The following is an 11580-nucleotide window of genomic DNA, read 5'->3' as shown; positions in this document are numbered from 1 at the left end:
CGCCTTTAGCCCCAACACTCAGGAGACAGAGGCAGGTGGATCTCTGAGTCTGAGGCTAGCCTGACCTACATAGTGAGTTTCAGAACAGCCAAAACTAAGACCCTGTCTCAAAAAATAAGTAAGTCAAAGAAAAATGTAAAACTGTAAAAGTGGGCTCACATAGTAAAAACCCAACTGCTTGCTGTATATGAGACAGTAAAAGAAAGAACACTGAAAGACCAAGTCCTGAGGCTGGCTCACAACTTAGAGGCCAGCCTGGGGTCTACAGGAAGGCCCTGTCAGAAGGAGAGCTTACGGAAGAACAAAGACATAATAGCCAGATGTATATTTTGAGAAGCAAAAGTTCTCTATTCCTAATGTCAGACAAGGCCGAATTTAATGTAAAACGGCATGAGATGAGACAGGTGATCTTGTACTGTAGCTAAAAGCTGCACTTAAGATGCACGTCAAGCTCCCTACACCTAAAGTGGTGTTTGTTGCTCTTGTTGAATCCCAAACCGGCTCCCGACATGGGACTAGCGGATGAAGGAAAGATGCTCACTGGATCCGGAGACCCCAAAGAGGAAGAAGAGGAGGAAGAATCAGTGGACCCCCTAACAACAGTGAGAGAACACTGTGAACAGCTGGAGAAGTGTGTAAAGGCCCAGGAACGACTAGAGTTGTGTGATAAGCGCGAGTGTCCTCCCGATCACAGTCAGAAGAGGGCTGTACAGAGGAGCGCTTTGACTTCCTGCATGCACGGGACCACTGTGTGGCCCACAAGCTCTTTAAAGACTTGAGTAAATGTGCAGATTCGCCTGCCTTGGCCTTGTCACTGGAAATCAGGGACAGTTCCTTATTGCGGTTTTGAACATTTGTTTCTGCTGCAGGGAGCTCTGAGACCCTCACTGATTTGGGCAGGTAGCTCCTCTTCTGTGTAATTAGCAGTGATTTCACCCTAATAAACTGATTTGCAAACTTGAAAAAAAAAAAAGATACAGATCAAACAGCTACAAATATCCAAGCAACAGTAACACTGCACTGCAGCAACCTGCAGACAGAAACTAGGAGCCTGGGAAGACAGAATAATGGCTTTAACCACATCTCTCTGTCTAAGTTCAAAGATACATAACAAATAACAAATAATAATAACAAAATAACAACAAATCAAAGGACCACAAAAATCTTGAAAGCAGGGAAAGTGAGGGGTAGGCACACTAAGAGATACTATTTATAAGCTGAGTAAAAGCTTTGTAAATTCCATTACTACAAAATGTCACAGAACAATGAATCAGCTAGCTTCCTGCCTAAAGAGTCACTCCTAAAATTTAGCAGCTTAAAACAGCCTAAAACAGCACCTCTCTATGGTCATGGCTTAGGTCAATTAATAGCAGAGTACATGGCTGGTTAGCGCTCAAACTGTTTCATGAATGAGCCCAGGGATGGGCATGGGAGTACACAGCTATAACCCCAGCATTCGGGAAGTAGATGCCAGGTGGAGCTCTGTGAGTTCGAGGCCACTCTGACCCACAAAAGGAGTTCCAGATCAGCCAGCAATACACAGTAAAACCATGTCCCCCACCCCGCCCCCTCCAAAAAAAAAATGAAGGAAAAGAAAAAAAGGAAAAAAATGCTGGCTGCTATCATCAGAAGGCTTGACGAGGGCTGGGGGTCCTTATTAGCCCACTCAGAGAGCTGTGTGTCCCTAGAGCTCTGGGGACCCTTCTTAGTACCTTATAATAGGGAGTCTGGCATCCTCTTGGAACAAAGGATAAAAGGGAGAAAGCAGAGGCACAGGTCTCTTTATGAGGCCACCTTGGAGTTAACGGGCTAGAGGCGAGTCTGTAAATTCCACGTGTTTCTTCTTGTTTGCTCTGGGTTTTGTCCGTCAGTGCTGAGGATTACCCCTGGTGCACACAGTGGTGTCCACACTGAACTAAGCTACATCCTCAGAAAGTTTGTTCCTGGGGTCAGCGAGACAGATGACTTCAAGGGCCAGGGCAAGTCTGATCCCTGAACTCCACATGGGGAGCCTAGCTCATCAATGGTGTTTATCAAGGGTTTGTTTTGTTCTGAGAGAGGACCCCTACCCTGGTGTACATAGTTAGTTCTAGGTTCTAGGCCAGTCAGGGTTATAGAAAAAAAAACCTGTCTCAAAAGAGAAAAGGAAGGGCATGTGGTGTGTGTGTGTGTGTGTGTGTGTGTGTGTGTGACTGTAATTGGTCACACAGGACATGCTGGTAGAAATGCTCCAAAATAGTTGTTTGCAACGCAAAGACCTATATAGGACAGTAGAAGCCAAGGGTTTGGACCTCATCTTCTGTGGGTTTAAAGGGCTCTGCCTTGATCCCATGTTTCAATCAGTGAGCAGAGTAAGGAGAAGTAGAAACTACCTTTCCTGGGATTGGAGAGATGGCTCCTTGGTTCAGTGTGCTTGCTATTCTTGCAGAAGACCTGGGCTTGGTTCCCAGAATCCACAGTTGCTCACAATCACATGTAACTTCAGTTCTAGGGGTTCTGGTACCCTCTTCTGTTCTCCAGGAACTCCTATAAGCACATGGGGCACATGCATACACTCAGGTGCACACATACGCATATACAAAATACATTTAACTATACTTACTGAGCACATGCATACATACATGTTATGTGTGTATGTGTGTGTTGATTACATCTATATAAGGTTTAAAAACTACTATAGAAGACTTTACCTTTTATTTTTAGTTGCTCAATAAACAGAAATCAAGATTTAAAAAGTATGGTTAGAAAGTTGGCTGTGGTAGCTCATGCTGCAATCCCAGTACTAGGTCGGTAGAGACAGGAAAATCAAGAGTTCAAGGCCATCTGCATCCACAGCCAGGAACACAGCTACTGTAAGTGCAGCCTGGGGGGGGGGGATTCCTGTTTATTTATAAAATTTGTATTATATGTACTCATTACATATAAGCGTAGTGGGTGAGCATGTGCCACAAGACACATATGAAGGTCAGAGGGTCACTTGCTTCAGGAGTTGGCTCTTTGTCATGTGGGTCCTAGGTCAGGTTGTCAGGTTTGACACAAAGCATCTTTCTTTATCCACTGAGCCATCTTGCTGGACCCTAGAGATTCTGTTTCAACAGGTTGGGGAGATAGCTCAGTCAGTAAACTGCTTACTTTGCAAGCACAGAAACAAGAGTTTGGTCCCAGATCCCATATTGTTAAAGATTTATTTATATTATTGATATGAGTACACTGTAGCCATCTTCAGACACACCAGTAGAGGGCACTGGATCCCATTATAGATAGCTGTGAGCCACTATGTGGTTGCTGGGAACTGAACTCAGGACCTCTAGAAGAGCAGTTAGTGCTCTTAACCACTGAGTCATCTCTCCAGCCCCAGAACCCATATGTTAAAAAGCTGGGGGTGCAAGCACTTTTGTAATCCCGCGGCTGCTAGTCTTAGCCTAGGCTATGTGCTGACTTGCAGTCTCAGAGGAAAACCCAATAAACACAAAAAGACCTACACATACACACATACAAATACACATACAGATACACACACATACATACACACACACACACACACACACACACACACACACGTATACACGCACACATACACGCCCCAGAGAAAGAGTCTGTTTACAAAATGAAACAAACAAACAAACAAACAAACAAAACAAATGGTTAGCTGGTACTTCAAGTACCAGCTGGCTCTCAGGAGTGCTGCACCCAAAGCCCTGGCTTGCAATTCTGTCTTATAAACAAGAGAACTGGGGGTCACGGCCCCACTTCTACCAACCCGCTATACAAACCCTAAGAGACAAACAACCGAGCATCCTAAAGCGCTCCCTTCTAAAATACAGTGATAATAAAAATACTGAGACAAAGCAAGACACACTGAGTGCACCTGGGGTCCCCCCACCCCCACCCCCACCTCCGGTAAGGATTCCACCATGACTATCTCAAAAGTGGCTTCCAGAGCTTAGTCATCCTGAGTGGCTATCACATCTGAATGACTGGCTCAGAAAGTCTGCTTCCAAAAGAAGCCTGTCCCTCCAGGATCTGTCCTGGATGAAGCCACCATCCTTTTCTCAACATCTTAGCTGACATATGTCTACCCCAGCCCGCTGCTGTGACATGGCTCAGTGTTCCAACAACTTTGGGTTCGGTGGCTTCAGTTCTGGGGTCATCTTTCAGTGTTCACAATGTTTCTGACAAATGCAGGAACTAAAACTCAGTTTTATTCTGCTTTTTCCAATTCATCTACAAAGATAAAATACTTTGGGCACAACTCCAAACATGCATGATATAAGAGAGTAATAAGTGTGAAGAGTAGAGCTGGAGAGATGGCTCAGTGGTTAAGAGCACCGACTATTCTTCCAGGTCCTGAGTTCAAATCCCAGCAACCACATGGTGGCTCACAAACATCTGTAATGAGATCTGACGCCCTCTTTTAGTGCATCTGAAGACAGCTACAGTGTACTTAAGATATAATAATAAATAAATCTTTAAAAAAGTAAAAAAAAGCTGGGTTACACCTTTAATCCCAGCACTTGGGAGGCAGAGGCAGGCGGATTTCTGAGTTTGAGGCCGGCCTGGTCTACAGAGTGAGTTCCAGGACAGCCAGGGCTACACAGAGAAACCCTATCTCAAAAAAAAAAAAAAAAATTAATAAGTGTGAAGAGTAATATACAAAGTATAGTATTTATTTTTAAATTTATTATTTATTTATTTATTTATTTTTTTTTTGAGACAGAGTCTCATGGTGCAGTTTTGGCTGTTCTGGAACTCGATCTGTAGACTAGACTGTGGGACATAAAACCATGCCAGGATGTTTGGCAAGGTAGAGCAGGTTGAGACCCAGAGACTCGGTGGGCACACACCTGAGGCTTAGGCGAGTCCCCAACCCCTGCCAGATTCCTGACCTGGAACACGTGCCATGCTTCTCACATAAAAGAAATGTGTCCTAACGTAGGCCCAAAACAGTTCTCCATGCTAATGAGGTACGAAGAGTCCCGGAGTGTTTAGCCAATAAGCTTCCCTTCCCAGACATTCCTCCTTGAGAAAGGTATTTGACCTCAGGTCTACCCTGAGAGATGGGTATGGTACAGTAAGCATCCATTTTCCACCATGAACGACCAACGAACTGATTAGAACTACGGACTGTCTCTTTCATCAAGATCCATCCGCCATGGGGAGCCACGGAGAAGGCAGGCATTCACCTACAGAACTGCAGCTTATTTCTCCCATAGAAGGCCTCTGTGTGCTCCCTGCCACAACTGCCACCAAGCCTGCCTCCACCAAGCTAAGGACAATCACCGCTGGGACAGGCCTGAGCTCCCCTTATCCCCAGGCCCCAGGGTTAGACTCCTCTGTTCTTCTGAGACTCCCAGCGGCACCCACATGTCCAAGAGTCTGAGAACCCCACAGCCCCGGCCTTGTCGCAGGCTCAGGGACCCCGACCCTCAGAGCAGTATCTCAGAGCTTCCCTACAGCCCACCTAGCCTTGAACTCAGAGATACAACTGCCTCTGCCTCCTGAGTGCTGGGATTAAAGGCGGATGCCACGGCTGTGAACTTTGATGAAGGCATCATATTTAACTCTGTGTTCTTTGTTCTTACAGATCTTGCGATGGAATGAACTGAGGACGGACCGCATGTTGCTGCCGGACATCTGTCAGAGATGACTGCTTGGATGTAGATCTAAGCCAATAAATAAGTCTTTACTGCTGGTGGCAACTACACTGGATATTCAGGATCTCAATGTAGCCCCCAGCTTTTCTCAAGGTGAACTTTTAAGCACACCCCCCCACCACCACCACCACGTTCTGGATCGACATCCTTCAGTTAACAAGAACAGTTAGCCAGGAGCAGAACTACAGAAGCCAAAAAGCAAGGTTAAGCTACATTTAGAGACTTTCTCAGAACTGTGGACTTTGATGGATTAGGCCTTTGTTTCTGTTTTGGCAGGTGTTGCTATTGAAGAGTTTTACAGCCTGAATGGTGCTTCCTGGAGTCAGCTGTGCTGTTAGCATATTGGCTGTCACTAAGCTGTATCCTCAGAACCATTTCTTCTTTTCAGGCAGGGTCTCCTGTAGCCCAGGCTAGCCTTGAACTCCCATTCTTCCTGCCTCAGGTTTTTGAGTTGGTTTGTAGGTGTGACCCACCATGCCTAGCACGCATGCTAGGGTTTTGATGTGGTGACAAGTATCTGACAAAGGACATTAGAACTTATTGTGGTTCATAGTTCCAAAGGTTTCAGGGCTTTATGAAGGGGGCGGGGGGCAGCAGGGCTGGCCAGGAAACAGAAAAAGACGCCAGGTTCTTTTCTTTCCCTGCTGTGTTCCACAGAGGCTCCCAGCCTCCGGGCTCATGCCAGCTCACATCTGAGCGTGGGTTCCTCCATTAGCCAATCGGTTTTTGGTAACTCCCTCATCGGCGTGCCCATGCCCAGAGGGCCTTGATTTGCTAACTCAGGTATCTCTTGATCCAGACAAGCAAGATTAAGCACCTCAGAGTACAGTCTTAGTTATTTTGACTGTCTTTGCTTTGGGTTTTCCGAGTTACAAAATGGTAGCAGTAATACAATTCTCAGCCTGCACTGCCAGTTACGATGAGCTGGTTTAATGCTGGCTTGGCTCATTTTAACAACATCCGTGGATTAGGTGTTCTAGTTAAGGTGCTGATAACCTCTGACCCTTGGCCTGTTCTGTATAGCTCATGAGCTAAAATGTTTTTTGTGTTTCTAAATGATTGTGAAGAGGAGAGGGAGGGAAGAGGTATAAGACAAAAAGGGAAAGGCTAGGATTGGTGGTATATGTCTTGGTCTTTCGAGACAGGCTTTCTCTGTGTAGCCCTGGCTATCCTGCTTGGTGGAGATCTTCAATGGTTTCAATAACATTCTAAAACTCAGGGCTGGAGAGGTGGCTCAGTGGTTAAGAGGACTGGCTGCACTTCCTGGGTTCAATTCCCAGCAACCACATGGCAGCTTACCACTGTCTGTGACTCCAGTTCTATGAGTTCTAACATCTTCACACAGATATACATGGAGGAAAGACATCAATGCAGTTCTAACATCTTCACACAGACATACATGGAGGAAAGACATCAATGCACATAAAATAAAAGTAAGTATATATTTTTTAAAAATCTAAGACTCAGATTTTTCCTAATAAATATGTATATTTGTGAGTTTTGTGTTTGTTGAGTTACAGGCCTGTACCACCCTGCCTAATATAGATATGCATGATACTATAATAGAACACATAAAAACTTGCACTGATAGCTATACAGGCTCAGACTACAAATGATCAAAGAAGCAGAAAGCCAGGATGGTAGCACACACCTTTGACCCCAGCACTTGGGAGGAGGTAGAGAGGCAGGTGGATCAATTTAAGTCTGAGGCCAGCGTGGTCTACATAGCAAGTTCCAGGGCTACAGAGGGAGACCCTATGTTAAAGATATATAGGTATATAGATAGACAGATATAGATGATATAGACAGACAGGTGGTCTATATAAAATATAGATAGACAGACAGACAGACAGATAAAGATGATATAGACAGACAGGTGGTAGACAGACAGACACAGACAGCTTTTGAGCCAGGTGGTAGTACATGCCTGCAGTCCCAGAACATCTGTTATTCTTGTATCTGAGAAGCTCAGGCAGGTGGATGTTAAGTTCCAGTGTAGACTACATAGTGAAAGGGCGGAGGGCGGGGGAGGGGAGCTTTGAGCATGGGTGTGTGTGTGGCTGTGACCCCAGCACTTGAGAGATGGGAGCCCCAGGAATATTGCATATTCAAGGCTGTCTCAAAATCAAAATGGGAAAGAAAAAAAAAAAAAAAAACCAAACCAACTCACATTCATTGCCTTCCTTGAAAACTAGATCTGAGGCTGACTCTGGAGTTTTTACTGAGAGCTCACAGAAAGCCCGACCTTCACTGTTTGTCAGTAGAAGGGCAGGGTGGTGCAGAGTCTAAAGTATGACTGGCTAGTCACATGGAGACGGTTTTGTTTTGGTCTATGTTTTGAAAGTAAAAAAGGACAGTTTTTCTGCATGATCCCAAAAGTACATTTGGATGTCTGAACACCTGCTGACTGTTGTTTGCTAACAGGGGTGTGACCCGCCTCCTAGTAAGCTGTCTGTGCATTTTGATATTTCCTCCTGCCTTTTAGAATTAACAGCCACTTCACAGTTAACTGGGAAAGAGCAGGTGTGTCGGAGATACGGAAGAGGAACCAGCAGTGGCCAACCTAAGCAGCACTGCTGTCCTTTGCACCGGAAAAGACAGACGAGGAGACGAGGAGGGCCAGACTCTGGTGATTTAAGGTGACAGACAGAAAACAAGAATAACTGTCTTTGACTTTAAAAGCTGTGGTACTAAAGGACATAATTAAATTACACAAGGACAAAGAGGGATAGAGAAAGGCGCAGAGGTGTTCTCAGGTCAGCCTGCCATTACAGCCACGCACTGTTCTCCCAGCGTTCCCTAGAGAGTCTTCCCCACCTAGTGACATTTGAGGTATTAAGCATGTGAGATGAGATTGGGCACCTTGAGCATGTGACCCTTAAGGGGCTGGCCGTGCTCCCTTCCTGCTGAACTAGTTTCTTATCCCAGAGGCGGATCCTGGAGCTCTGGTGTTCTCCAGTTTCCCAGTGCTCTGCGGGCTTCTATCGCTCTCACTGAAAAGGATGAGGAAAAGCTAACAGATCAGATTCTGCTGTGGGGTGCACTGTTTACCTCCTGGAAATCCAGCGTGGGAGAAAAGGAAGGAGTCTGAATTTACTGACGATGGAGCCCAGGGTCCGTCCTTTCAATTATAACTGCAAAGACGCAGCTTAGTGAAACCAAGAAACTGGTCTCAGTACTCAGGGTTAATATGTCAAAAAGGGCTGGGCATGGTGGTGCATGCCTTTAACCCCAGCTCTTAGGAGGCAGAGGCAGGAGGATTGCTGTGAGTTCTTGGTCAGCCTGGTCTACACAGTAAGTTCCAGACTACCTGGGACTATATAGTGAGACTCTGCCTCAAAAATAAATAAGATGGGACTAGAGAGATGGCTCAGTGGTTAAGAGCACTGGCTGCTCTTCCAGAGGTCCTGAATTCAATTCCCAGCAACCACATGGTAGCTCACAACCATCTCTAATGAGATCTGATGCCTTCTGCGGTGTCTGAAGACAGCTACAGTGTACTTACATAATACTAAATAAATAAATCTTAAAAGTAAGTAAATAAATAAGATGGGGGGGGCGTTGAAAAATGGGAATCAGGGGTGAATCTGACAAAAACAAAAAGCCATTATGTACAGGCATGGAATGTCAGATAATAAGTTTTAAAGTATTCTAAAAAGAAGTAAAAAGGAGATGCAAACTCTTGACTGCAAAGCCCGTGCTCACTCTCCCAGCATGAGGGTGTACGCCTGGGTGTCGGCCCCCCTCCCCTTCCTCATGTAATACCATTCCCACCACAGAACAGTGACTCCAGCCTCAAACAATTTCCTATTCAGCTTTTTCAGAAGCTGACAAAATCCCAATAGTTTGTCATCTGCTGAAGTACTTGGGGGAAGTGTTGAAAATCCCGACGGAAAGCTGGGGGTGGGGGCAAGAGGAATGTGTTAGTTCATTAATTTGAATAAATAATGAATTAAACCTTAACAGAGTGGCCGGAAGTGTGTTAATCTTGCCAGCAGTGAGTTTTTTCGAAAGGACAATCATTTCCACCTTCATTTATTGGAATTGCTTGGAAGCAGAAGTCAGGAAATCCCCTTCCGTGATTTGTGGTATTTATGTGGCTCTTGTTTATAAAGAACAGACTTTATTCTCAAGCCTTGACATTTTCGAATGGTTTTGCTCTTTAATAGAACATAGTCTGAGTTATTTTTAAAGGTTTCTTCCTATATTCTGGGAAAATAAAACTATAAGCAAAGGATGCCTAATTCTTTTTGTTGTCCTTTTGAGCCTGTCCTCCTGTAGCCCAGGCTGGCCTCAAATTCACTATGCTGATTAGGATGGTCTGGTCTATGTAGTGAGCTCCAGGACAGCCTGGGCTACATACAGAAGCCATGTCTCAAAAGACACTGAGAACAACAGCAAAACCTGGCTAATTCCTTCTTAAAAAACATGTGCTTGCTACAGGGATAACTTTAATTCTAGAAATTATCTTTAATACACGCATACCATTCTAGTTAGGCTATTTGGGAAGAATGCAAATTGTTCACATATGAGGAATTCAGTTCTTTTTCATAATAACCAAGAATCATTTCAGAGTTTTTGTTTGTTTGTTTGCTTTATATTTTTTGCTTGTTTGTTTAACAAAGTAAAAACAAATTATCTTCTCACTAAACAGGTTGTCATAAGGCTGCTTGCTGTGTCAGCCTAACCACCGGGCATGATTCCTGGAACCTCCATAAAACCAGGATATGGTTACAGTTGGATAGCCGTAAGCCCAGCATTGCTCTGGTGAGATGGGAGACTGAGACAGAATGGGCCAGAGTCTCTGGGGCCATCTGGCCTGGAGGTGAAGCACAGGAGAAACAGTAAGACAGATCTTATCTCAAGGAGGTGAAAGGTCAGAACTGATTCCCAAAAGTCCTCAGACCTCATAGAGGTCCTGGTGCACACACAGACACACACTGGCTGTGTGTATGTATGTGGTCGTGTGGTATATGTAGGTGTGTGTGTAGGTGTATCTACAGGTGTGTATATGTGTCCGGTATGTTATATGTGGCATATATGTGTGTAGTTGTGTGTTTGGCTTGCATGCATGCCTATTACCACAGTCATACCTGTTGTCCATAGAGGCCATCGGATCCCCTAAAACTGGAGTTACAGATGATTGTGAGCCCCAATTTGGGTGGTGTGAATTGAACTCTGGTCTTCTGCAAGAGCAGCCCATCTCTCCAGCTTGTAACCAGCTTTCCTCCTTCATATTGTTTTGTTTCCTGGTTCTTTTTTTTTGGGGGGGGGTAGGGGGTGATACAGGGTTTCTCTGTGTAGCCCTGGCTGTCCTGGAAATCACTCTGTAGACCAGGCTGGCCTCAAACTCAGAAATCTGCCTGCCTCTGCCTCCCAAGTGCTGGGATTAACGGTGCCATTGGCCACCACTGCCCAGCCTGTTCCCTGGTTCTTGTAACAATGAGTAGCACTCATTGTTCAGCTATTGCAGGGGGGGTGCAGGGAGTGGGGTGTGGTACTTACTGTTTGAAACAGTGAAGGATGCTCTGATTAATGAAATACAAATAAAAGACCCACAACGTGAGGACTCCCCCACGTTCTGACTCAGGAGAGTTGACACCCCAAATCACTCACGAGAAATGGCCTTGATGCAAACCGCAAGAGGACTTTTATTCCAGGCGCACTTTGGGGCCCACAGTCGTACACCATGCAGGGTTAGAGGACCGTTTTCCCTGAGTAGCTGGGAAAGGGGGTATTTAAAGGAAGAAACCACAACTTAAGGGGGTGGGGAGGGCGTTGTTGGAAATACTAAAAATAACAGTTAAGAGTCATGAGGGGCAGGGCATGGTGGCACACGCCTTTAATCCCAGCACTTGGGAGGCAGAGGCAGGTGGATTTCTGAGTTTGAGGCCAGCTTGGTCTATAAAGTGAGTTCCAGGACAGC

At 45.3% G+C, this 11580-nt stretch overlaps 1 pseudogene; it reads left to right on the top strand.

Annotated features, from left to right (window-relative positions):
• The first annotated feature begins 509 nt into the window (after window positions 1-509).
• LOC110310102 lies at window positions 510-850 on the top strand (annotated as a pseudogene).
• Window positions 851-11580: the final 10730 nt, after the last annotated feature.

This window comes from Mus caroli, chromosome 15 (genome assembly GCF_900094665.2).
Source record: "Mus caroli chromosome 15, CAROLI_EIJ_v1.1, whole genome shotgun sequence".
NCBI classification, from domain to species: domain Eukaryota; kingdom Metazoa; phylum Chordata; class Mammalia; order Rodentia; family Muridae; genus Mus; species Mus caroli.
The sequence above is the reverse complement of the archived record's forward strand: the minus strand, read 5'-3'. Positions and strand labels throughout refer to the sequence as shown.